General features: G+C 37.2%; 1 pseudogene; it reads left to right on the forward strand.

Moving 5' to 3' along the window:
- Window positions 1-16,255: 16,255 nt before the first annotated feature.
- LOC101120641 (translation initiation factor IF-3, mitochondrial-like) lies at window positions 16,256-17,077 on the forward strand (annotated as a pseudogene).
- Window positions 17,078-23,899: the final 6,822 nt, after the last annotated feature.

Genomic DNA, 23,899 nt, shown 5'->3' on the forward strand with positions numbered 1-23,899 from the left:
ACTTCACACCAGTCAGAATGGCTGCGATCCAAAAATCTGCAAGCAATAAATGCTGGAGAGGGTGTGGAGAAAAGGGAACCCTCCTACACTGTTGGAGGGAATGCAAACTAGTACAGCCACTATGGAGAACAGTGTGGAGATTCCTTAAAAAATTGCAAATAGAACTACCTTATGACCCAGCAATCCCACTTCTGGGCATACACACCGAGGAAACCAGAATTAAAAGAGACACATGTACCCCAATGTTCATCGCAGCACTGTTTATAATAGCCAGGACATGGAAACAACCTAGATGTCCATCAGCAGATGAATGGATAAGAAAGCTGTGGTACATATACACAATGGAGTATTACTCAGCTGTTATAAAGAATTCATTTGAATCAGTTCTGATGAGATGGATGAATCTGGAGCCGATTATACAGAGTGAAGTAAGCCAGAAAGAAAAACACCAATACAGTATACTAACACATATATATGGAATTTAGGAAGATGGCAATGACGACCCTGTATGCAAGACAGGGAAAGAGACACAGATGTGTATAACGGACTTTTGGACTCAGAGGGAGAGGGAGAGGGTGGGATGATTTGGGAGAATGACATTCTAACATGTATACTATCATGTGAATTGAATCGCCAGTCTATGTCTGACGCAGGATGCAGCATGCTTGGGGCTGGTGCATGGGGATGACCCAGAAGGATGTTATGGGGAGGGAGGTGGGAGGGGGGTTCATGTTTGGGAATGCATGTAAGAATTAAAGTTTTTAAAATTAAAAAAAAAATGCTTTGTTAAACAAAATATTTCCTTCTAAAATGTACAGTAGTGCCCTTCATTTTAAGGTTTTTAATGAATAAAAGTTAAAGTTCAGGGTTTGAACTTTCAGTTCAGTTCAGTTCATTCGCTCAATTGTGTCCGACTCTTTGTGACCCCATGAATCCCAGAACGCCAGGCCTGCCTGTCCATCACCATCTCCTGGAGTTCACTCAGACTCATGTCCATCGAGTCTGTGATGCCATCCAGCCATCTCATCCTCTGTCGCCCACTTCTCCTCCTGCCCCCAATCCCTCCCAGCATCAGAGTCTTTTCCAATGAGTCAACTCTTCGCATGAGGTGGCCAAAGTATTGGAGCTTCAGCTTTAGCAGCATTCCTTCCAAAGAAATCCCAGGGTTGATCTCCTTCAGAATGGACTGGTTGGATCTCCTTGTAATACAAGGGACTCTCAAGAGTCTTCTCCAACACCACAGTTCAAAAGCATCAATACTTTGGCGCTCAGCCTTCTTCACAGTCCAGCTCTCACATCCATACATGACTACAGGAAAAACCATAGCCTTGAGTAGACGGACCTTAGTCAGCAAAGTAATGTCACTGCTTTTGAATATGCTATCTAGGTTGGTCATAACTTTTCTTCCAAGGAGTAAGCGTCTTTTAATTTCATGGCAGCAGTCACCATCTGCAGTGATTTTGGAGCCCCCCAAAATAAAGTCTGACACTGTTTCCACTGTTTCCCCATCTATTTCCCATGAAGTGATGGGACCGGATGCCATGATCTTCATTTTCTGAATGTTGAGCTTTAAGCCAACTTTTTCACTCTCCCCTTTCACTTTCATCAAGAGGATTTAAGCTCCTCTTCACTTTCTGCCATAAGGGTGGTGTCATCTGCATATCTGAGGTGATTGATATTTCTCCTGGCAATCTTGATTCCAGCTTGTGTTTCTCCCAGTCCAGCGTTTCTCATGATGTACTCTGCATAGAAGTTTAAGCAGGGTGACAATGTACAGCCTTGACATACTCCTTTTGCTATTTGGAACCAGTCTGTTGTTCCATGTCCAGTTCTAACTGTTGCTTCCTGAGCTGCATACAGATTTCTTAAGAAGCAGGTTAGGTGGTCTGGTATTCCCATCTCTTTCAGAATTTTCCACAGTGTACTGTGATCCACACAGGCGAAGGTTTTGGCATAGTCAATAAAGCAGAAATAGATGTTTTTCTGGAACTCTCTTGCTTTTTCCATGATCCAGCAGATGTTGGCAATTTGATCTCTGGTTCCTCTGCCTTTTTTAAAACCAGCTTGAACATCAGGGAGTTCACGGTTCACGTACTGCTGAAGCCTGGCTTGGAGAATTTTGAGCATTAATTTACTAGCATGTGAGATGAGTGCAATTGTGCGGTAGTTTGAACATTCTGTGGCATTGCCTGTCTTTGAGATCGGAATGAAAACTGACCTTTTCAAGCCCTGTGGCCACTGCTGAGTTTTCCATATTTACTGGCATATTGAATGCAGCACTTTCACAGCATCATCTTTCAGGATTTGATACACCTCAACTGGAATTCCATCACTTCCACTAGCTTTGTTTGTAGTGATGGTTTTTAAGGCCCCCTTGACTTCACATTCCAAGATGTCTGGCTCAAGATTAGTGATCACATCATCATGATTATCTGGGTCATGAAGATCTTTTTTGTATTGTTCTTCCTTGTATTCTTGCCACCTCTTCTTAATATCTTTTGCTTCTGTTAGGTCCAGACCATTTCTTTCCTTTATCGAGCCCATCTTTGCATGAAATATTCCCTTGATATCTCTAATTTTCTTGAAGAGATCTCTAGTCTTTCCCATGCTGTTGTTTTCCTCTATTTCTTTGCATTGATGGTTGAAGAAGGCTTTCTTATCTCTTCTTGCTATTCTTTGGAACTCTGCATTCAGATGCTTATATCGTTCATTTTCTCCTTTGCTTTTCACCTCTCTTCTTTTCATAGCTATTTGCAAGGCCTCCCCAGACAGCCATTTTGCTTTTTTGCATTTCTTTTCCATGGGGATGGTCTTGATCCCTGTCTCCTGTACAATGTCACGAACCTCATTCCATAGTTCATCAGGCACTCTATCCATCAGATCTAGGCCCTTAAATCTATTTCTCTCCTCCACTGTATAATCATCAGGGATTTGATTTAGGTCATACCTGAATGGTCAAGCGGTTTTCCCTACTTTCTTCAATTTCAGTCTGAATTTGGTAATAAGGAGTTCATGATCTGAGCCACAGTCAGCTCCTGGTCTTGTTTTTGTTGACTATATAGAGCTTCTTCATCTTTGGCTACAAAGAATATAATCAATCTGATTTTGGTGTTGACCATCTGGTGATGTCCATGTGTAGAGTCTTCTCTTGTGTTGTTGGAAGATGGTGTTTGCTATGACCAGTGCATTTTCTTGACAAAACTCTATTAGTCTTTGTCCTGCTTCATTCCACATTCCAAGGCCAAATTTGCCTGTTACTCCAGGTGTTTCCTGACTTCCTACTTTTGCACTCCAGTCTCCTATAATGAAAAGGACATCTTTTTTGGGTGTTAGTTCTAAAAGGTCTTGTAGGTCTTCATAAAACCATTCAACTTCAGTTTCTTCAGCATTACTGGTTGGGGCATAGACTTGGATAACTGTGATATTGAATGATTTGCCTTGGAGATGAACAGAGATCATTCAGTCGTTTTTGAGATTGCAGGCAAGTACTGCATTTCAGACTCTTTTGTTGACCACGATTGCTACTCCGTTTCTTCTGAGGGATTCCTGCCCGCAGTAGTAGATATAATGGTCATCTGAGTTAAATTCACCCATTCCAGTCAATTTTAGTTCACTGATTCCTAGAATGTTGACATTCACCCTTGCCATCTCTTGTTTGACCACTTCCAATTTGCCTTGATTCATGGACCTGACATTCCAAGTTCCTATGCAATATTGCTCTTTACAGCATTGGATCTTGCTTCTATCACCAGTCGTATCCACAACTGGGTACTGTTTTTGCTTTGGCTCCATCCCTTCACTCTTTCTGGAGTTATTTCTCCACTGATCTCCAGTAGCATTTTGGGCACCTAATGACCTGGGGAGTTCCTCTTTGGTATCCTATCATTTTGCCTTTTCATACTGTTCATGGGGTTCTCAAGGCAAGAATACTGAAGTGGCTTGCCATTCCCTTCTCCAGTGGACCACATTCTGTCAGATCTCTCCACCATGACCCACCCGTAAGAAGATACCCCTCGTCCAAGATAAGGAGCAGCGGCTGTTCTTTTCTGGAGCAGCCGTGAAGAGATACCCCATACCCAAGTTAAGAGAAACCCAACTAAGATGGTAGGTGTTGCAAGAGGGCATCAGAGGGCAGACACACTGAAACCATACTCACAGAACACTAGTCAATATAATCACACTAGGACCACAGCCTTGTCTAAGTCAATGAATCTAACTCTAACTCAATTATCTCATTAAGACTTTCAAAAATGTTCATATACTAATTCCATAAACATTTCATGAAAGAAAATTTTCCTTATCAGTAGTTTGGTTACTTTGAGGTAGAATTTTATAGAAAAGGCTGATATATTAACCCCAAACTCCAAATTTATCTCCCCCTCCCCCAAATTTCCCCTTTGTTTAACCATGTTTGTTTTCTAAATCCGTGACTATATTTCTGTTTTGTAAATCATTTTACTTGTATCATCTCTTTAGAGTTCACATGTAAGTTATATCATTTGAGATTTCTCTTTCTCTAACTTATTTCACTTAGTGTGATAATCTCTAGGTCCAAAAATATTTAATCAACGAGGACCTACTGTATAGCCCTCAATATTCTGTAATGACCTATGTGGGAAGGGAATCAGAAAAAGAATGGGTATATGTATATGTATATGTATATGTATATGTATATGTATAACTAAACCACTTTGCTGTGCACCTGAAGCCAAATCAACCTTGTAAATAAACTATATACCCCAACATAAATTTAAAAAATTAAGACAGAAAAGGCAGATACATACTTGATTTTTCCCTTATTTAGCAATTTTCAGCAATATATGTCTATTGTATAGCATTTTCCAAGGGTTGCTAATAGTGGTTCATTACCCACTGAGCCATCAGGGAAGCTCTCCACATTGTTTAATAACTGGATAAATTAATATAAGATCATTAACTGTGGCAGGATCATTGAAGCTTAGCAATAAAGGTGAAATCTTTGAAGGAAAAATCACCAGATTTTAAAATAAAAAATATTAATGTTGTTAAAATTTTAACAAACTAAAAATGTAAAAAATAGATGAAAGAATTTATTTGCAACAGACATAGCAAACCATGGGCAAATGTCTCCTGGGTTTACTGCAATTATTCTCATTTATCTTTGAGTTTGATGGGTCAGTGGGTAATGAACCCACCTCCAATGCAGGAGACACAGGAGGCATGAGTTCAATTCCTGGGTCAGGAAGATCCCCTGGAGTAGGAAATGGCAACCCACTCCAGTATTCTTGCCTGGAAAATCCCATGGACAAAGGAACCTTGTGGGCTACAGTCCAAAGGGTCAAAAAGAGTGAAAATGACCAATGACTAAGAACAGCCACATTTATCTTTATGAATCAGTCAGATTAAATACCTCAGAACTTTTAAAAGAAAGAGAAATGTCTGTGGAAATGTAGCTATTTAGTAACATGTGAAAAAAATAGGAGTGTCAAAGATCACTCAATCTTCATTTTCTTCCTTTAAACATCAGAGTGAATTTTCATTGTTTGACTATTCTTTATCTTGGGATATATATTGTTAATCAATTGTCCCGTACTCTGTCTTAGTTTCTCATATTCCTAATTCTTATATTACCAGTAGAATGTTATTTTTTTTTTCTGAGTATCATCTAAATACAATGAATATAATGCAACACTGGAAGATATAGGCCATTATCATGTTTATGGTATTTTATAAAATGATCCCCAGCCCCCACTCCACCTCCTTAGCATTTTCACCTTTAAGAATGATTAGGCTTTCCTGGTTCTTTCTTAACTATAGACGTTTGGGAAGTGTGTATGTGTATGTTTGTGGGAAGTTTGAGGGGAGGGTGTGCATGTATGTATCAGGGAATGCAGGCATCCAGGTAGTATGCGAAGACAGTAATTTTCATTGATTTATTTTTTTCTTAAAAATCTATTAAGTCAGTGGAGTTGTACTTTACACGTGGCTCTTAAAAATCTTTAGGAATAGATAGTTAATAAATCAAAATCTTCTGGCTAATTGATATTGACATGTACAATGATATCTTCGCTTCATGAGACATGTCAGGCCTAAACACATACTTTCTGGTACTTGTTTGTATTGCTTTTGCTTCTCTTTTCCAACAGAACATTTAGAAATGTTCTATGTGAGGAATTTCTCATACCTGACACTTGCTTTATTTTTGCTTAACAAATCTACACATTTTGATAATCACAAACAGAACTTTGAAAAAACTAAAATTCACCTTATTGTCCAGTGTTTATTCAAGAGAGTTGTACCATTATTATTTTTTATTAATGTTCCTATTTTCTGTTAGTTTATTGCCAAAGAAAGAAAGAATGCTCAGACCAAAGGTTTGCCAAAAGTCAGAATGCCTGTTTTTAATTCACCTGGATCAGAATTGAATCCACTTCTTTGGTTAGAAAAAAAAAAAAAATCAGAAGCACACATTAATGTATATTGCTCTTAGTCCAACCTAAGAATGCCTTTATCTACTATACTTATATTAGACTCATGTGCTATTATATCTCTCTTTCGATTGGTTTATGCCACTTTCATGAGGAAATGTACATGAAAACCTATAAAGGTGCTGATGACACTTTTAAAAGGTACTGATGACACTGAGCTTCCTAGTTTCCACTCCTTTGTCATTCTTTTAAAAAGTTTTATGTTTTGGGATCTATTCTTTAACAAAATGGCCTATGCCACCCCCAATCCTCTCCTTCTATATCCTTCTTACCATTCTTTCCAGGAGAATCCATCTCAGAATGGATGTAGAAATGTAAGACAAGAATAATTATAGAGGAATTGGGTGACCAGTTCTCCAGTCGCTTGAAAGAAATGAAAGAGGTGACCATTTTATTGCTTACAGATTTTGCATTTATCTGCCCAGGAAAAATTGAAGTACTCAAAGAAAATTTACTTCTAACATTGATTCTGGCTAGCAACTTTGCTCAGCTTCTGACAAATATAATATAATGAAAGCTTCCTGGTCCAGTTTTATTATGTCTTGGTGTCGATTGTTTTTAGATTACTGCTGTAAATTGATTGTTGGCCCTAGTTTTTGAAGTGATGAGAGATTTTTGTTTTTTTTTTTCAAGGTCTGTTGTATTTGGATGTTCAAAGATATAGCATCAAGGTTGACTCCTGGAGAGTTCATATTTTAAAACCAAACTAGTTCTTGCTTCTTTCTGACTAAATATAGTTTCTGAAAACTGACTTTTCTTTACACTGTCTCAACTTTATATTTCTTTCTTATGTTTACGCCAAGGGCCTAATTATGAATCCCTACTAGGTTTCTTCTGATCACTAATAGTATTTAAAGTTCAATGAGCTCCTTGTTCATGCTTTTCCCAGCTGTTCGGAAAGAACCTGTTTACTTCCTCATTTGTGTCTTGCTATTTCACCTGTATGGAATAAGCTATCTTTATGTTTTTTTTTTTTTTTTCTTTCTCAAGTAAAACTTAAAATTTTGGGCTTTCACTGAAGCTACTTATTTGGCTAATATTTAAGTGCATTTTTAGTTTTAACATACTCTTTATATTTGTCAATATTGACTAATTAAAATTTGTAAGGCTCAAAAGAGATCTACAGAAATATTCTCGATAAAAATCTACCTGTTAGCAGTTAAGGTATGCATCATGATGACAGAAAATTTCATTGACAATAAATGGAATCCTTATTTTCATTTCTAGATTTTGCTGTCATCCTCATTGTGCTCTACACACGAGGGATGATACTCAGAAATAAAAGGACTAAAACATCTGGAAAATTCCAGTGTGATTTGGTACTCAGTAAGTAAGGAATGTCAAAAATAGGAGAGTTTCTGAATACCTGAGTTGGTGTGCATGTGGTGTTTTCTTGTTGGGAGTGTGCAGGGGGAAAGGAGAAATAAATAATTCTATACAACAGTCTGGCTCTGCTGAGCATAGATTTCACACTGAGGGAAGACTAAGAATAGCAACAACTAGTCTGGGAAGCTTCCACGGTCCCAAGAAGTTCTTTCCCACAGAGAACCACTTTTGTCTGCAACTTTCCCACAAAGACCCCCACTTTGACTGCTACACTGCACATCTTGCTCAGAAGTGTAGTCACTTTATTATCCCATTATCTTTTTTCACGTATTTGACCTGCCTGCCAAAACTGCTGTGGGAATGAGAAATACTTTGTGCACATTCAACCTCTCATCACACCTCTCACGGGTGAGGGGCCTTCTGAGTGAAGTCACGGCTGATATGCTCAGTCTTGAAAATAATAGACGCATTGCCTACCCTCGTTCGTGAACTTCTGCTATTGCACAAAGCAAACTAAAGAAACAATGTAATCTCTTATTTTAAAATTTAATCTTTCACAGCCTGCTATGTAAGGCAGTTCTTCTGTGAATCTGCTGACACCTTAAATTCTACTTTGGAAATTTCCACTCTATTTCAAATATCCACTCTACTCAAAATTTTATATAAAGTTATCCCCTCCATACACTATAAGTATGAAACTTCTTCCTTTCTTTCCTAAAGCATACTAAGTCACTTCAGGAACCAGCTCCCTTAAGACAAAACCACTAAATCTTGCTGGTTATACAGCAGCCCCAAATCTTACCACAGTGCTTGTCAAAGGGTGAGAAATATTTTCTGTGTAAGCTCCTGCAAGGTTCATAGGCTTACTAGATTGTGCTTTCTAGCTAATAGGAAAGAAAAGAAAACTACAGAAGCCCCTAGAGAACCTTCTGGCAGAAAGTAGATAACACAAAATAAAATCACTGTTTTATTTTATTAAGGACCTTTGTGAAGGTTCATTTGAAACAATTTAGTCTGTCTAACATAATTAAGTCACTAAGCAGCATCAGATAGTAGCCAGTTACAGCCTTGGATTAATAATGTCTAATTCACTTATAATTACTCTAATGCATCTCTAGGAAGCATACACAGAATTTTACAAGATGCAATATGATGAGTAAGGACAGTTGAATGATGAATAATAAAATAGATTAAATTGTAATCATTTGAGTTGCTATTTGCAATGTATGGCTGCCAACTGGCCATCCAAGATTGGTTTGTATGTTTGTTTTTGGTGTTTTGATAAATAAGTTCAATAAAGCTATCCAGATAGGAAATCTGGAGCTGGAGTATGAGAATTCTTTCTGGGCCTTTGCAAGAAATGAGTTTTTGAGGCAGGAACACTAAGGAATGTTAAGGGAGAGTCACTATGGAAGCAATATTGTGTCCAGCAAAATCCACTTTGGTAAACTCTCAACCCATTATCCCTTAATAATTGATATTCCTCAGCTGAATTGAAGTGAGTTTAATCAATTGGCATAAGAGAGAAAGGAGGATAAGGGTTAGAAAAAAGATTTTTGCTGTAGAACAGATCTAAAATTGATTAGGGTTTGAAATGGGTTTGTTGAAGGGGTTAAGAAACATTATGGTTGAATAAATGGCATAAACTCTATTATAGCCCCATTTCTATATTTGCACTTGAAATTTAAAGATTTTTGTTCCTCTAGAGTTTGAGAAGGAAAATCTTGCTTGAACAGAGCTTTTCTCATGGAAGAGAAGGCAAATCAGGTATTACAATATTTAATTGACTAGACACAGGGTTAAATCTCAAGGTAATTCTAGCATCTGAAAAACTATTATCTCTACATTTCAGAAGGTATATATGTAGAACAACTTCTGGGTTGCTGAAGTCTTACTGATATACTCAGCAAGACTGACGGTGTTAGTAAATTCCATCTGCTTATCTAGAATCTGAATTATAGTTATTGGTTTAAAATTGTTTACATTGTTTGAAACCAATTGTTATAAACATAGCATAGATGTTATATATTTTTTCAGATTACATAGATTCCAATTTGTTTGACTTGTTTACATATATATATATATATATATATATATAAGAAAATATAAAATAAAACACTGTAGAATATTTTATTGTTGTGAGTAACAGAAATTTGGACTATTCCACTATTTCTGGTTATATGACAACTAGAAAGATTTAAAGACTTCTGGGAAAAACTAACCCTGGGATCTTAGATATATTTGGATCAAGATAACAAATGGAGATAAACTCTTTAAAAAAGTTCCATGATTGTTCAAGTCACAAATTTCATTTGTTCATTTGACAAATATTAGTGAGCTGGCTATATACCAGGTACTGATTTGGTGTCTGGGATGTGGCAGTGAAAGAACACAAGTCTGTGCCCTTGTTTGGACTGAAACTGAGAATAGACACACCTTGCCAAAATAGTGTCATAATTAATGGAGGAGAGAGTACAAAACCAAAAATGTTAATAGGAATAGTGGAACTGAAATTTACATTGAGACTTCATGACTTTTGGAAAGCATTTGGATATATAATTTACATTTGCAAGGTTCAACTAGTGTTTGTTGAAGGATCTGTTTATAAGAATCTATGGGAGTAATAAGCTTAGTACACTAACAGGGATAGCTTGTTTCCCTTAAGAAAAAATATATACATATGTGTACATACATATATATATATTTTTTTTTATGAACACTATAAATTTCATTTTATCTTCTGCATTGGCTGCTGAGAATATCAGTAATAAATTTGAGGCTAACATCTAGCAATGGAAAATGAATGTGTTATTATCTTTCTTTGTTCTTAGAATCTATTTTTAGAAAGACACAGGATTTTAAACAAACAGAAAAAAAATGACAGTTACAATCACGGTTTCATTTGTAAATCCAGTTGAAGCTTTTTAAAGCACTGCAATATATCAGTTAGATAATAGGACCTGAGCCTACCACTGTAGAACAGTTTCCTCAGAGCTTAAAAAACAAATAACTCTCCTTTATTAAGATCAGACTCCAGGTCCCAAAAGAATATTTTTCTTATCATATTCCTATCATGATATATATTCCTATCTACCTATCTACACACACACACACACACACACAATGTATTTTTGAAAATGTATTTCCTAAACTGAATAAAATCAGTTTAAAGTACAATCTGTTAATGCAGACAGATGACAATGGCAAAGCTATTAGAGGGGTGGAAGATGCCACTATTGAAGGGTGTGTTGAGGGATAGTGAATTGAAGCAAACGGAAACAATGGGAAACAGAAGCAGAAAATCAGCCAGTTATCATCCCAAAGATCCCCAGACTCTGCAGATATCAATTTGTGCCACAAACCAAGACACTTTATGTAGTACGTAAAGAAATAATCCTGGTTATGGATATATTTGGATGAAGGGTAATAGAGATTGACAATATAAAGAGGTAATATGATTGCTCTGGGATAGATGTCATTTGTTCATCCAACAAACAGCATCAAATAACTCTGACTAGCAGTAGCATTTTATTTGGTACCAAAAAATGATGGTGGAATTTAAAAATGTGTTGAGTTTGTTTTGCATACTTAAAAGTTGCAATGGTAGGAAAATGATAGTGAAAGTGAAGTCCCTTAGTCATGTCTGACTCTTTGCAACCCTGTGGAAGGTAGCTTACCAGGCTCCGCCATCCATGGGATTTTCCAGTCAAGAATACTGGAGTGGACTACCATTTCCTTCTCCAGGGGATCTTCCCAACCTGGGGATTGAACCGGGTCTCCTGCATTGCAGACAGACGCTTTACCATCTGAGCCACCAGGGAAGCCCAATGGTAGGAAATAGAGTTAAAAAATCCCTTAGGATTTGTAGTCTACTCCAAATCTACTCCACATGAACAGAAAGAACTAAGTAGAAATTTCTGTATTTTACATACTTGTTGCTCATTATATTTCAGTTAAAGCAAGGAAATACTTTCTTACATGATTTGATCTAGCTTTTTTTTTTTTTTTAAATAATTTTTAAGAAGAATTCAGTGGTCACTGTGGTTATCACTGGCTATACCACCAGTGGGCTGAACCTATTCCTCAGGTTTAGTATGTGGAAATCTGTTCAATAAGTGATGGTTCAGTTAAGATTTTTCTAAGGTAGAAGCTGACAGATGCAGAAACTGGTGGCTGAGGTATTGGGTGTATTGCCATCTCTCTCTTTTGCTGAACTGAGGTGGAAAGTAGAGGCCAAAAGAGCTATTCTACATCCTCTGGCAATTTCCCAGAATTTTACAAGCAGCCACTTGACCAGCTTCAAGCTATGTTTACTGCCTGCTAACATAAGATTAAAATGAGTGTAATTTCCAGCTTTTGTAATAAGTATCAGATGATTGAGTAATCAGATGTTCACCTGTATTGCTTACTGCAGTGAAACATGGATTAAATGTGTAGTAAAAATATCAGTGTATCTGTACAAGGAGCTATATATTCATTTGTTTTCTTTGACCTAACTTAGTTGTTTCATTGGAAGAGAAGGGAAAAGAGAAGTTTTCCCCTCCCCTTAGGCACAAGTTGTCACACTTCATACACTCTGTGCCACAGCAATTAAATATTTCTTTAAAAAGGCATTAATGATAGATCCAGTAAATTTCTCCTATCCAAGCTCCACAATGATAGCAATTCAAGTTAGTGTTGATCTCTGAGGGATACTCATGAAATCAAAGCCCAAGAAAAGGACAGTTAGAGTACTACTCATATTCCCTGCATCTTAAGTTCAGATTGAAGAGCCAGGTGCTGAGTGGTACCTTCTAACTTAAGTGGATGAGAGAAGAGCATCTCATTTGTACTCAATAAATGAATTGTTCAATAAATGTGACAATTGGGTGTGTCACATTTATACTCAGTCTTTAGATATTAGATTGAACAATTTCTATAATGCTGGCTTTTTTGAGAGTTCTCAAAGGCTTCTGTTTCTTGGCTTCTGGTTTTAATTTTAAAACAAAAATCAAAAGGTACTCCATGAGCAAATACCCTATTGTCTTTGAAGCATTTGATCATTGATTTAATGAAATCATATATATTTATTAAATGCCTATGGTGTGTTTTCAAGTTGCTGTGGCCTCTGGTTTAGAGAAGAGGAAGAGTTTTGGTTCTTAAGAGTGTGCTTTTTTTTTCACTTAGAGGAGAAATGAAAAATTGAGATGTAAACATAAATACTAATGAAAAACTTTAAATGATGAGGGTCAAATTATTTGTTCTCACAAGAAATTAGGTTTGTGTATATACAAAGGAATTATTTCCAGTTAATATAATTAAGAAATTTACATATGATTGGGATTTAAGTTAAAAAAATTCAAGGTTGTAATTTTTATAGTTTTAAAGTAGAGGGAATGGGCATGGTGGAATAAGAAGTAGTAAAGAATGTTGGAAGTATATGGTAGAGGTTACTAGAATTTTAACTTTTAGGTAATTAATTGTATTATACTAATCACACAAAGCAACACTGCAAAAATAATGTAGGATTTAAAAAGAAAAGCAAAAGAAAAAATAACTTGGCCTTGCATCCCTTCTCAAGCAAATGATCTATTTTCATTTTTCTATGTTCTCACTGAAGATTTTTGAACAGTGAAATGACATGATGAAAAGTGTGTTGTAGGCCTTTTAGGAAGATTAATCTATCAATAGTAAGCAAGATGGAGAGTGAAGAGAAGTGCCTGAAACCTCGAGACCAATTATAATTCTATTGAAGTAATCCAGGTGAGAAGCGATAAGGGCCTGAACAGAAATGGAAAGAAATGGGAAGTTGTAAGAGGTATTGAAATGGAAAAATCACTGATTGGATATGGGACATTAGAAAAAGGCAATCTTTAGAGACGACTGGAGCCTGAGTTAACAGCAATAGTTTCAGAGATAGAAAGCAGAAGTAGAATGATGAGAGTAGGTATCATGAAAAATGATTTATGCAACATATTATATTTGAAAAAATACGGTCACACAGAAATGATGCTAATATATTTAAAGATGGACAATTGGAATACATATGCATATTTCTAATTGCAATGTCTTTTCCATATTCCAATCCTTCTTAACCATGTAAAAGGGACAGTTGAAGTGAAATCAGCATGATGGTGATGTGAATCAATGCTTTTTTAAATCTAGCCTTTGATTTACAACTAATCAGACAACTATAACCAAAAAAAAAAAAAAAAAAAAAAAAGTACTTCTGCAAAGAGTACCAGGCACCTGAGAGATTCATTCATCTATGCACCCAAAAGTGGGTGGAATGGATCACGGAGGAGGTGACGGAGCAAGGAGAGTTGCAGAGAGGCCAGCAGTGGCCAGGGGCAGTGATGGAAGAGAAGCTGGTTGCTAGTCCAGCTGTGTGCTGGCGCCCTTTTTCTGGTAGAGAAGGGTGGAGGATGAAGGCAATGAATGGGGCCCACTTGGCCATGTGTGTACAGCAGGAGGGAGTAGGTGCTTCCTGAGGAGAGACTGCACTGTCTACAGGGAAGGAAAAGAAAGGGAAATAGCTAGACAGAGAGAATAGAAGCAAAACATCTCCTGTTGTCTGCCTAGAAAGGCAAGAGGACTGTCCACTGGCTTCTGAGACCTCCAGCTAAAAGATCTTCCCACCAAGTTGTGGGCACACCCGAAGTCCCCAGTGTTAAGTACATACTTCACCCTTCTCTGGCACCATCTTTTTCTTTTTTTAATGCATAACTACCAACATTACCAGAAATCAGCTCCAATAAGAAAAACTAAAATTTTGTTCTCTATCTAGAAAGCAAAAGATAGACTCCGCACTATGGAAGGCAAAGGGGTTTCACCCCAGAGCCTGTTTGCAGGCTGCTTCTGCCAAACCTTATCAATCAGTGGTCTGATATAGGACAGTCAGGGTTGTTGCTGAAGAGCCCCGGAAAAAGCAGTTAGGACAGAAGCAGGAGCTGTAGGAGAGGAACCATGACCACAGGAGATGGGCTCTGGGGACATCTGTCAGTCTGTCTTCCGGTACTCGTAGGATGTGGAGTTTTTCAGTGATTCCGTCTCAAGTATTAGCTGGCATTCAGGACAGGAAAGGGTCAGTTTTCATTCCAATCCCCAAGGAAGGCAATGCCAAAGAATGCTCAAACTACTGCACAATTGCACTCATTTCACAAGCTAGTAAAGTAATGCTCAAAATTCTCCAAGCCAGGCTTCAGCAATATGTGAACCATGAACTTCTAGATGTTCAAGCTGGTTTTAGAAAAGGCAGAGGAACCAGAGATCAAATTGCCAACATCCACTGGATCATCAAAAAAGCAAGAGAGTTCCAGAAAACCATCTATTTCTGCTTTATTGACTATGCCAAAGTTTTTGACTGTGTGGATCACAATAAACTGTGGAAAATTCTGACACAGATGGGAATACCACACCACCTGACATGCCTCTTGAGAAACCTATATGCAGGTCAGGAAGCGACAGTTAGAACTGCACATGGAACAACAGACTGGTTCCAAATAGCAAAAGGAGTATGTCAAGGCTGTATATTGTCACCCTGCTTATTTAACTTATATGCAAAGTACATCATGAGAAACGCTGGGCTGGAAGAAGCACATGCTGGAATCAAGATTGCCAGGAGAAATATCAATAACCTCAGATATGCAGATGACACCACCCTTATGGCAGAAAGTGAAGAGGAACTCAAATGCCTCTTGATGAAAGTGAAAGAGGAGAGTGAAAAAGTTGGCTTACAGCTCAACATTCAGAAAATGAAGATCATGTCATCTGGTCCCATCACTTCATGGGAAATAGATGGGGAAACAGTGGAAACATTGTCAGACTTTATTTTTTTGGGCTCCAAAATCACTGCCGATGGTGATTGCAGCCATGAAATTAACAGAAGCTTACTCCTTGGAAGGAAAGTTATGACCAACCTAGATAGCAGAGATATTAAAAAGCAGAGATATTATTTTGCCTACAAAGGTGCATCTAGTAAAGGCTATGGTTTTTCCTGTGGTCATGTATGGATGTGAGAGTTGGACTGTGAAGAAGGCTGAGCACTGAAGAATTGATGCTTTTGAACTATGGTGTTGGAGAAGACTCTTAAGAGTCCCTTGGACTGCAAGGAGATCCAACCAGTCCATTCTAAAGGTGATCAGTCCTTGGTGTTCATTGGAAGGACTGATGCGGAAGCTGAAACTCCAATTCTTTGGCCGCTTCATGCAAAGAGTTTGCTCATTGGAAATGACCCTGATGCTGAGGGGAGGGGATTGGGGGCAGGAGGAGAAGGGGACGATAGAGGATGAGATGGCTGGATGGCATCACCGACTCAACGGACATGAGTTTGAGTGAACTCCGGGTGTTGGTGATAGACAGGGAGGCTTGGCATGCTGTGATTCGTGGGGTCACAAAGAGTCGGACATGGCTGAGCGACTGAACTGAACTGAACTCCAGTAAATGCCATCCACTGGGCATGATTACAGTTCTTCCTAAAAAGGATGGTTGCTCTTTTCCTGAAGAAGGTCACATTACAAGCCAGAAAGAATAACTCCATTAGAAGATATTTGGGTAACTACATCCTACAGAAGCCCGTGCCTGTACAGCGGTCCCCAGTATCAGCCTGCCTCATTCACACAAAAGCTTTTAGTACTGAAGACACCCAGGACGAGGGAAGGGGAGAAAAAAAAAAAAAAAAAAAGGATGAGTTGTCTGTCAGTAACGTTGGGAAAAAAAATCAAGTGTTATCATTCATATGCTGGAGGAGCAGGCCAATGACCACATGCACAGAGCTAATACGATCAGGCTCAGGGCTGCCGAGCGGGACCTACGGCTGGTGAAGAGGGACCTAAGTGTGGAACCCGCCCAGTATCAGCTCCTCACCTGCTCACAGATCCACCAGGTGCAGCTGTGGCTCAGAAAGACGGAGAGGGCTGAACTCAAGCCGGAACCCACCCTGACAAAGGAACTGATTTTTTCTTCAAACGTTGGACAACATGATTGGGATGCAAAGAGTAAACAGATTCAGCAGTGGATTAAAAAGAAGTACAAATTTCAGATTACAATAAAGAAAGGGAAGAATGCAGGCAAGCCTGAAAAAAAAAGATGCAGGAAACAATAGAATCCTCCAGACGATGTCTGGAACAGTGACCTTCTCATCCAGGCCTTAGCCCATTACAGGTGACAAGGCTGTGATGTGTGTTCTTGGTCTCTTGAGCAAACGGGAGGAGAATGCATTGAGAGTAGCTCAGGGTACCCAGAGAGGAGACACTGTGAGCAGGGAAAATGGGAAGGATGTAGCATCTGATGTCCTGCACCAGTGATTTTTAACGAAAAACATGCTTCTGAGAGATGGAAAAAAGAAAAGAAAAAGGCTCCTAACTATCACTCTATTGAGCTATTATAATCGAAGTGACCCAAGCCTTGCTTAAGTAAGAAAGGTGTTCACTATGTCAAATGCAGTGGCAGAGACACTTCTCATCAAACACTATGAAAAATCACAGTATTATGGTATCACAAAAATAAAATGGCAGTTTTCCAACAACCAAACCCAAAGACATGGACCATTATGATCTATATAAGGAATTTCAAGGAACTGTTATGAAGAAATCCAACAAATTAAAGAAAATTCAGAAGGGAAGTTCAATGACCTCAGAAATAAAAACTAACAGATGGAGGATTACTTTACTAAAGAGACTGAAATTCTAAAAAAGAAACAAGTAGAAATTCTGGAGCTGAAGTACTTAATAAATAAGGTAAAGAATGCCTTAGAAAGCTTTGGAAATAGAACAGATCATACGGAAGACAGAATTAGCAAGCTCAAGGGAAAAAATATAGAAATAATTTTGAGGAAGAAAGAAAAGTAAGGTTTTTTAAAAGTGAAGAAACTATGTGAGAACTTACTCCATTAGAAAAGTCAACACAAGAACAATGTGTTTTTAGAAGCAGAAGAAAGGGAGAAGGGAGCAGAGGGTATATTTAAAAAATGATAGTTGAGAACTTCCTAAACCTGGAAAGAACTTGGTATACAAGTCTATGAAATTATACAACACCTTATTATCTCAATGCAGAAAGATCTTCAAGATACATTATATTGAAATTATCAAAAGTTAACAATACAGGAAAAATTTTAAAACCAACAAGGGAAAAAAAGACCATCACTTATAAAGGTACCCCCCTTTAGGCTATCAAGAAATTTCGTGGTAGAAACTCTACAGGCTAGGAGATAGTAGAATGGCATATTCAAAATATTGAACCATAAAAATTACCAGTCAAGAACATTCTATCCAGCAAAGTTACCGTTCAAATATGAAGGATAAACTAAGGCTTTCCCAGATAAACAAAACAGAGAGTTCACTACCACTAGACCTACCTTACAAAAAAAATGGAAAAGAACTCTTTAAGCTGAAACAAAAAGACTAAAGTACACAGTACTCTAATCTATAGGGACAGACATAAAGGTAGGATGGCAGAATGAAATTAGGCCAACTAGGGAGCTGTTTCAGTAGTCCTGGCAAGGGATGTTGCAAGGTAACTTGAATTAGAATTATAGATGTGGAAATGGTGAGTATTGGTTGGATCTGGCCAACATTTAGAAGCTAGAGCAGATCTGATTTGATAATGATTAAGGTATGAGATGTGAGAACAAGAAAAATTTAAAAAATGATGTTTTATCGGCTTAAACAACTGAGAATGTTGGTACCATTTACTAAGGTGAGTAAAACAGAGGAAAATGCAGGAAATGCTTTTTGTTTGTTTGTTTTAATGTGTTAATCCTGGTTTTAATCTGGGACATCCACATGGTGATGTTGTCTAGAGAGCTGGACACAAGAGGCTTAACTAAGAGTGAAGTTTTGCACATATAAGTTTGCTCTTCATCCAAAATAGGGAAATAAGGAGAAATCTGCTATGAACATTAAGAATAATCACTGAGATATGAAGATATGGAGAAGGTGAGGAATGAGAGAGAACGTTTCAAGAAAAGCTTCTTTGGTTTGGTTTCGGTTCAGTCGCTCTGTCGTGTCTGACTCTTTGCAACCCCATGAATCGCAGCACACCAGGCCTCCCTGTTCATCACTAACTCCCGGAGTTCACTCAGATTCACATCCATCGAGTTAGTGATGCCATCCAGACATCTCATCCTCTGTCGTCTCCTTCTCCTCCTGCCCCCAATCCCTCCCAGCATCAAAGTCTTTTCCAATGAGTCAACTCTTCGCATGAGGTGGCCAAAGTACTGGAGTTTCAGCTTGAGCATCATTCCTTCCAAAGAAATCCCAAGGCTGATCTCCTTCAGAATGGACTGGTTGGATCTCCTTGCAGTCCAAGGGACTCTCAGGAGTCTTCTCCAACACCACAGTTCAAAAGCATCAATTCTTCGGTGCTCAGCCTTCTTTACAGTCCAACTCTCACATCCACACATGACTACTGGAAAAACCTTCAGCTGTGTCTAATTCTGGTGAGTAGAGTAAGATGTGTTCACAGGATTAGATAGGGGAGATTTGCACTGGTTGTATTAAAAGTAAACAGGATCATTGTTTAGTTGATTAATCAAACCTAAGTATCTTTTTCTTTGAATTCATTTTTTAGGCAAGGCTCAAGGTGTTTTCATGTGTAGGAATGGTACTCTTATACGAAGTAGAGTCACAGACAATGGAGGGTGGGCATTAGAACAGGCAGCTCTGGAGAGGGTATTTATAAATATAGGTCTTTATAAAGAGGTTTTTGATTATTACTTCAATTTTGTTAGTCATTATTAATCTCTTTAGAGTTTCTAATTCTTCATGATTCAGTCCTGGTAGGTTGTATGTTTCTAGAAATTTTTTTCTAATTTGTACAGTTCTTGTAATTGTTCACAGTAGCTTCTTATATCTTTTGTATTTCTGTTGTAATAATTACAATGAATCCTCTTTCATTTTTAATTTTATGTGAGTCTTCTCTCTTTTCTCTTGGTTAATCTAGTCAAAGATTGGTCAATTTTGTTTACCTTTTCTAAAAATAAACTCTTAGTTTCATTAATTTTTTTCTATTATTTTTCTAGTCTCTATCATCTATTTCTGATCTAATCTTTATTTTTTTTTCTCTCATATAACAGGCATAGTTTGTTCTTTTTCTAATGATTTGAGGCTGTAAAGGTAGTTTGTTTATTTTAGCTCTCTCTCTCTTTTTTTAAATATAGTATTTATTTCTATAAACTTCCCGCTTAGAATGGCTTTTGCTGCATCCCATCTGTTTTAGTGTGTTTTCCTTTTTATTTGTCTCAAGATACTTTGTAATTTCATTTTTGATCTTCTTTGACTCGGTTGTTCAGTAGCATGTTGTTTAATTTCTACTTGTTTGTGAATTTTCCAGCTTTCTTCCTGTTGGTAGTGGTTAGTGTTTTAATCCCTAAGTCATGCCCGACTCCATGCAACCCCATGAACTGTAGTCTGCCAAGTTCCTCTGTCCATGGGATTCTCTAGGTGAGAATACTGGAGTGGGTTGCCATTTTGATTTCTAATTTCATACCATTGTGGTTAGAGAAAAACTTGACTTGATTTCAATAATTACTTTAAAAACTTTTTCATAGTTGTTCTAAGTACTAGGTTTATGATGGCAAGCAAGAGTGAGAAGGTGCTTGACCTAAATGAAGAAAAATAAACAAAAAATTTTAAGTTGTGATATTTTTCAGAGAATTATGAAGTAGGGAAGAAATAATAGAAGATGGAAGATGGGTTAGTTAGGAAATTTTCTGAGAATTTAACATTAAAAATGAAGGATGCGAAGTTTGATTTACAGAGGTCAGAAGGAGGAAGAAGAAATGAGAAAAAGCATCCTTAGGGACAGAAAGTTCCAGGTACAAGGGCCTCAGGTGAGAAAATGTATTTCCTTTCATTATTATTATTATTAGCATGGTCTTTATAATTTAGCCATAGTGCTTTTTGGGGTTAAACAATAAAATCAGGGATATTAATGCCTTATTAATATGCAATAAGTAGTATATATTTATAATATTTTTAAAACAAAAATACTTGAAATATTGTTTCTTAATATAAATTGTAACTGAGAATTGATATCTTCAGTTCCATTTCTCTGTTTTTAACTTGCTGGTTTTGCAAAAAGGTGAGAAAGGCCATTTAATTGGCATATTTTTTACTTTATGCAAAGAATTTTATTTTAGCTAAAGGATGTGCATTGAAAAATTTTCATCATTAGTTTCAGTGTGAAAATGTCTAAAAAGATAGGAGCTGTACAATGTTTAGTTTTTTTTCCCCTCTAACTTAGGGGTTTGTATATAGATAGCACCATATAACCTAAAAAAAAAAAAGAATACAATTTTTAAAATGTTTTATGTTTTTTATACAAAGCATGGTGAAATTATATTAAGCCATTGACCTCTTGATCTTGACCTTGCATTGACTATTTAAAGGAAATAAAAATAGAGACATTCATTGCTAAGAATAAATTTCTTACCTTAAATTGAGAGAAAGTAAAAGCCCTGACAACCTTGACAGAGAGTCAGAAGTTTCCATCTTTGGAGTAAACAGGTGTCCACACATCCAAGTGCAAAAAATGCTAAAATCTTAAGGGGCAGAAAGAATGTTACAGACAGCCTTACTGTACCTACTGAGGTTAAATCATTTATTACTTCATGTCTTTTCAATCTATCTCCTTGATCTAGTAGTTTCAATCTATCTCCATGATCTAGTATGTTAGGACTGTTAATGTTTTTATTACTCTTAAGCTGTTAAGTTATCACCTTTACATTTGGATATACATGAAATTGTTTCTTGTGGGAAAGCATCTTATTGATCAGTGTTTGAACATTCAACCTTGAAAAGGAAGTTATATGAACTTCTTGCTAAACTAGTTATCTTTCTCAGTGAGTTATCACGTAGTTTGCCCAGCAGTTAAGCTGATTGAAAGTAGATTGGAGGAGTGGGAGATATCACAGTTGCCTCACATTCCTTACCCTCTCATATGCCACTCCAACCTCCCATCGTCTTTAAAATTTAGTTTATTGTTGTAAGAACACTTAATGTGAGATCTACTCTCTTTGTAAATATTTAAGTTTGAAATAATTTATTGTTGACCATACCTATAATATTGTACAGTAGATATCTAGAGTTTATTCATCTTGCTCAGTTGTAACTTTATGCCTATTTCCATCATCATCTTTTGATGGGCTTTTAAAAATAGCTCCCTTTCAGACACATGTACCCCAATGTTGATCGCAGCATGTTTATAATAGCCAGGACATGGAAGCAACCTATATGTCCATCAGCAGATGAATGGATAAGAAAGCTGTGGTACATATGCACAATGGAATATTACTCAGCCATTAAAAAGAATGCATTTGAATCAGTTCTAATGAGGTGGATGAAACTGGAGCCTATTATACAGAGTGAAGTAAGCTAGAAAGAAAAACACCAATACAGTATACTAACGCATATATATGGAATTTAGAAAGATGGTAACGATAACCCTGTATGTGAGACAGCAAAAGAGGCACAGATGTCGAGAACAGTCTTTTAGACTCTGTGGGAGAGGGAGAGGGTGGGATGATTTGGGAGAATGGCATTGAAACATGTATACTATCATATATGAAATGAATTGCCAGTCCAGGTTTGATGCATGATACTGGATGCTTGGGGCTGATGCACTGGGATGACCCAGAGGGATGGTACGGGGAGGGAGGGGGGAGGGGGGTTCAGGATGGGGAACATGTGCATACCTGTGGCAGGTTCATGTTGATGTATGGCAAAACCAATACAATATTATAAAGTAATTAACCTCCAATTAAATAAATTTATATTAAAAAATAAAATAAAATAAAAATAGCTCTCTGTCTTCCAGCTTACAGATTCATTTTCTAACAGTCACCATCTCACAAGCTATTGAAGACTTGAAAGAGATTTCCAAAACATAACTATGACCACTTCACTTTTCAATTGAAAATCCTTCAGTCATTTCCTTTCACCTTTTGGATTCGATAAGCAAAGATTCCTGTCTGCTTTCCCAACTTATTGTCTGACTCTGTCAAGCAGTAGAATACAGTGTTTCAACATTCCCCCATCCATATATTCCATAAAGCAAGAATTAGTTGAAAATTTCTCAATAAGTGACTTTAATCAAATTAAAATACCAACCAAAAGAGAGTAGATCTTATTAATGGATTATCTCATGCCTACCTCAACAATTTTGTGAAAATGTTCTCAATTTGAGGCAGGAAACATGCATTGGAGTCCTAGATAATACAGCCCTACAAACCAGAAGTGTGCAGGATGCCATGGTTATTAGTATTGCGTGGTAACCTATAGTTTGTAGAGGTCAGTTGAAAGGCTACCTATTGTACTATCAAGGAAAGAATATGTTCCTTAATATAAGTATTAGGCATCATTTTTAAATGATGGTTCAGTTTCTTTCCTTTCAAACTTAAGCCTTCACATTATGTATTAAATTCAGCTTAGTTCAACAAATGATTATTGATTACCTACTATATTTCAGGCTACTTGAGAATACAACATTGAATAAGGCATCCAGCACGTTTTTTCAAAAGAGTTCATAGTCAAGTTGGGGAGACCTAAAGGATAACTTTGGCCACCTCATGCGAAGAGTTGACTCGTTGGATAAGACTCTGACGCTGGGAGGGATTGGGGTCAGGAGGAGAAGAGGACGACAGAGGATGAGATGGCTGGATGACATCACTGATGATTTAAGTAAATGGTTTAAGCATATATAGGAAAAAAAAATACAACCAAATGAATGCAACTGAGAATGGCTTCAAATAACTTATCAACAACAGGAGACTGGAAAGTGCCAAGTTCTAATGGAAATTGAGTTTGGATCTATAATTCTGTTTACAGAAAAAAAAAAAGCAGAACATGATATACAATAATGAAGAGCAGCTAAGTATAATATGAAACAAGTAGAGGGAGTCAACAATAAATCAAAGTGGATCGACTGAACTTTGATGCTTAGAGCACTTGTCTTTGAGCAGGAAGACTTTAGGATTAAGTGAAATACAATTAAATTTACTTCTAAAGTGCACAATAACCTCAGAATTATAATAACTATATTTTTTGTATACCAAATGCTCATAACAGATCTGTAATAGCAAATGCTTAAAAAATCCCAAATGTCCTTCAATAAGTAACTAGTTTAACAAA

The sequence above is a fragment of the Ovis aries genome, chromosome 2, assembly GCF_016772045.2.
Source record: "Ovis aries strain OAR_USU_Benz2616 breed Rambouillet chromosome 2, ARS-UI_Ramb_v3.0, whole genome shotgun sequence".
NCBI lineage: Eukaryota > Metazoa > Chordata > Mammalia > Artiodactyla > Bovidae > Ovis > Ovis aries.